This window comes from Sus scrofa, chromosome 8, assembly GCF_054392235.1.
Source record: "Sus scrofa isolate SSC_HxYL_T2T_F1_AM1 chromosome 8, Sscrofa_HxYL_maternal_Yorkshire_Landrace_v2.0, whole genome shotgun sequence".
Lineage (NCBI taxonomy): Eukaryota > Metazoa > Chordata > Mammalia > Artiodactyla > Suidae > Sus > Sus scrofa.
The window spans coordinates 46,825,001-46,829,989 of record NC_139390.1 but is presented as its reverse complement, the minus strand read 5'-3'; the positions used below and the strand labels follow the sequence as shown (position 1 = coordinate 46,829,989).

General features: G+C 31.5%; 1 protein-coding gene across 1 annotated transcript in view; it reads right to left on the bottom strand.

Annotated features, from left to right (window-relative positions):
• Positions 1–3,945: 3,945 nt before the first annotated feature.
• GRIA2 (glutamate ionotropic receptor AMPA type subunit 2) overlaps positions 3,946–4,989 on the bottom strand; it is a 169,182-nt gene continuing 168,138 nt past the window's right edge. Inside the window, exon 16 of the mRNA XM_084972125.1 lies at positions 3,946–4,989. This exon is cut by the window's right edge and continues 1,555 nt beyond it. The gene's annotated coding sequence lies outside the window, so the exon portion shown is untranslated.

The window sequence follows — 4,989 nt, the reverse complement described above, 5'->3', positions numbered from 1 at the left end:
AACCCACTGTGCCACAAAACACTTGCCAATTGCCTCAACTGGATCTTCTTACCTATTAATGTTGGCAATATAATAGGTGGTAATTAAAATACTATGACTATAACATAAATTCCTAAAGGTAAAATATATTCTTCTTTAGTTTAGGAAATTGAACAAAACGGCAGATTCCTCCAAACACTTTCCATCCGAAATAAAAATACCCTCAATGAATTTGGTGTGATTTATAGTAAATATTTAAATGAAATTTTAAAATGATTAAGTAGGAGTTCCTGTCATGGCTTGGCATTTAACAAATCTGACTAGCATCCATGAGGACTCAGGTTCAATTCCTGGCCTTGCTCAGTGGGTTACGGATCTGGTGTTGCTGTGAGCTGTGGTGTAAGTCACAGACACGGCTAGAATCCTGTGTTGCTGTGGGTGTGGCACAGGCCAACAGCCACAGCTCCAAATTGACCTCCAGCCTGGGAACCTCCATATGCTGGGGGTACGGCCCTAAAAAGCAAAAACAACAACAACAACAAAAAGATTAGGTAGTAATATTCTTTTAAACATTTTTCATGAGTATATTCTTAGTCGGAAGGCTTACAGTTAGGAAATTACCAGCTTGTTTTCGAACATTTTTTCCTTTAATTTTTGTTGCCTTTTAAATGTCAGATGCTATTTAGCTGCTGCCCAAAAATATGGTGAATGATATTTGAATAATCTCTTGTAAAAAAAAATAGATTTTAGAGCTATATCTTAGCCATGTAGATCGTAACAACTTAGAACTACCAACCTGTGGTGTTTGTTAATAGGTTTGACTCTGAAAATAGAGATAGAAATATTGACTCGTTATCAAGCAAATTTATGGACGAGTACAATTTCCAAAACCCAAGATTTTGTTTTGGAGAGAGGGAAATATTTTGTCTATTTTTAAGGAGACCATTCTTGAGTGTTATCAGATATCTACTCCAAATTAAAGTTCAAATGTCCCGAGGCATAAGTTGCTGAGCAGAAATATATAACTCTTCATTGTCACAGTTATACATATACTCATTTTGAATGGGATCAAAATCTACATGCTCTAAAGAAAATATACTAATCATTAGAATAAAGGTTTCAAGTTTAGCCCTTGCCTTCAGCTTATATTTACTCAAGATATTCAATAAGTATTGAATAACTGAATTAGTCAATGAATATCATAGGATAGAACTGCTTTTCTAATGTGTTGAGATGATACAACATATCTGGAACTGAATATCAAGATGTTTTTCTGCACTAAGTGGCACTCCAATATATGAACTCGTTTCTTTAAACAACTTTTTTAAAGAAGAGACAATGTCATGTTGTTTTAAGTGATCATATTACACATCTTTTCATCATCTCATGAGACAGTCCTAGCATCCACATACTCCAGTTGAGAAGACAGAGACAAAGGAGGTGTGAAACAAGGGGTGGTAATGCTAGAATCCTGGTTTTGACTCCCTCCCAAGTGCTTAATCCACTCCCCCACATTCCAACTTACAATAAAATGAAATTGGCACATTAACCTGAAAGGAAAAAAAAAAAGAAAGAAAAATGACCAAATTCATTCAGTGAATTCAGGCACATTCAATGAAGTAACAGTGAGATTATGCATAATCTTAAAAGGAATTTGGTTCTGAAATAGCAAAATCAACTGATACCTAGTGGGGGAAAAAAGCAGTTAAAAAATAATCTAGAAGCACTTAAGGGTGGAATTAAAGTAGAGAATTGGCTTATGTTTATTCTAAGTAATTTTAAAAAGGAATTCTGGTGAGAAAACATTTTAAAAACAGTGTTCTCACTCTTCCTGCTTCATTGAAGAACTTTCCTTTTCCTACAGATACTCTATAAATTGTGGGGCTCTTTAAGTACATGGAGGAATATAACAAATTTGCAATTACTGAATCCAAATATGTGAATGATGCAGAAATAGAGCTTAGCAGGAAATTTTTACTTCACTCTAGAAAATCTTAGTCATTTTTCATGGTTATTAAGAAAATTCTAAGACTATCAGTTCTGCCTTCAAGAAAACGAACTGCATTCTAAATGCTCTCAAAGCAAAATCTCTCAGGAAAGTCAAGAAGGCAGAAATAGATGGGATAACATGGAATCAAAGAAAAAAAGGCAAGAAGAATGAAATTTAAAAACTGGATACCATGTGAAGTATGATACATGAAAATTTGCAGTTGTACATAAGGGCAGGAAGAGTGTAAAATGATGAAGCAAGAAGGAAATGAGTAGAAACAACATAAAACACATACACAAATTTTTATGATCCAGATTTAGTTGAGGCACTGTCCTACGTGTATTGGATTAGGTCACTTGTGTGCTTGAATATCTCCTTTTTCATATAAATGCATTTGAACCTTCATGTACTTAGAGTGCCATATGCTATCTATGAACTGTTGTTGTTTACAACATAGAAATAGAGAAGTGTGATTTATAATACCTAACAGAATTTCCAGAGGCCTGGTCTAGCCAAAGCAACATATTAAGAGAATGAATTCCTCCTTTTCAAAAATTTGGTACAAATATCACAAATCATTTAATGCAACCCCAAATTCTCATTCAGAATATCATTATGATTCCTTTATACTTACCTATCTTTCATCTTTGGTAATTAAAAGTAAACCAGTTTTAAGTATTAGAATCTTTTGCACAAAATGTACTCTACTTTTAAACAGATATTGATATCATTCTATTTCCTTTAAATGAGCTTATTTAGAGTTTATATAAAATTTGTGAAACTTAGCCAATAAACTCTCCAAAGTTCATAGGATATTGCTAATAAACCATACTGATGAATGTGGGTAATGTAGACAACTTGTGCAACTAATTCAATCAAAACACCTACTTACTTCATTTGAATTAGAGTAAAATGGAATATTTGCCTGAATTACACCTCATTTTACATGACAGACTAGTGGGCTCTCAAAGTGCAATAAATAAACTCTACCTAGCCTAAAACATGTTTAAAAACTCACAAATACATTTTAAGGTAGAAGTGGTACCTTAAGTTTGTTTAAATTCACTGTGTTGATAACTATAGGATGTGATGAATAGAAAAAGGGGGAGAAAGCACACTACATTATTTTCTAAGTAGTTTCAGCACTTTTAAAAAATTGTATTGTCAACATGTTGTATTAATATCATTCTGTAAGTTTTTTTATTAATTTTTCTCTTCATTTGCTCAATTTACTACCATGAACACCAAAATACTTACAGTATTTGCAGTCAAAGTCAAGATAGCAGAATATCAAGATTACTGTATTTTTAAGCAGATTCATCAGTATGCTCATCTTTTAAATATCAAATGTATTCTAACCATAAAATTTTATAAAATAAAATTAAATGTGCAATTTTGAGGAACTAGAATGTCTTAATTTTAGACTATACCTATAAACTACTGCCTAAATATTAAAATGATCACCTTTGTAAGAAGAGAATCAAAACACAAGAGTTTTAGTTTCTCATTGATACTCTTTCAGTAAAAAAATAAATGAACACATACGCCTGGAAATGTGTTTGTTACCTTATGGAATTTTTAAAGCAAGTCATCTTTCTGCTCTTTAATGTGATTATGACAGAGCTGAGCTGCTTACATACAGAGCAATGTTTGATGGTAGTTACTGGTCACATTTTAGTAGAAGAGTGTATGTGTTACAAAATGAGAAATATAATTAATTGCCATATGTATTCATATGCCCGAAGCACTTAATGATTATAAGCTTGGAATGTTGAAAATGTTAATCATTTTAGAAAAAACAAGTTATTTCTACTTTATCACATTTGTAGCAAGCCATCATATCAACTGAGAAAGGGATGTCCTTGTTGAGTAGGAAGAGCTAGGTTTGTTTGGGAATAAATTTAAATACCCTCGTTGGTTTCTCATTATTATTAGTTTTAAGAACTATCAAGTAAAAATCAATAAAGATCTTTTCCTTTTGTAAGAACATGTTTTATGTATGATTGAAGGTTTTACAACACTCCAGAAAAGCCATCTGATGTTAGATTTAAAAATAAAATCAAAAGCATTTTCTGACATAGTACACATGAAAAATTGGAAATTCCAATATCTTCAATAGAAGTTGTAGAAAGTGTATGTCTCCTTGGAATTTGACACCCACTTAACACAGCAGAAAATAAGGTACCATATACTGTAAACAAAAATAGTACAGTAAAGGACAGTTGTAAATTTACATAAGAATAGTTCATAAACATTTTGGTCTTTCCATAACAGTTTTTATATAAAATGAATAAAAAAACCTTTAGACAGCTGTCATCACTCTTGTTTGACCACTTTTCACTTATATGCACACAGACATATTTATATAGCAATATATTGATGCACCGTTACATGAATATTAAACTATGATTACTGCTTGTAACTGAGATGTGCATTATCCAATCAACATTATCCATAGTTGAAATACTCTTACATGATGTATTCTTGTCATGTCGTATATATAAAAACATGAAAATATAACTTTACATTATTTCAATTATTTACATTAGTTCAAGCTTGACAGAGAAAAATTGATAAGCTACAATTTTTAGAAGAGTAGGCCCAGAGGTACAATAAATAGCATTGATTGTATATAGTTATCTTTTTATTTTTAAAAACTCATTTGAAGTATAATACGGAAACAATTAGTCTGCAATTTGGTCATTCTAGCATTTATTATTAAAACCTAAAATGCACCTCCAACATTCCTGATGAGGAGAAATGCACTCAAATTATATTGTACTATCTTGGAATTTTGTGATTAGGGACAGCTAAATTTAGTGAGGAACATCATGATTCCATATGCCACCAGATTCAAAGCAAGTGGTTGTTATTGGACCCTACATTTCTCTTTCCCTTCTATGAAATATAATAAATAAGAATGTTTTTCTTATTTCTACAAGGGATACTTGTAGAAATAGCAAGAATAAAAATATTAAAAATAATGATTTAATTGTTAATCATTATTTAAAACCCTAAAT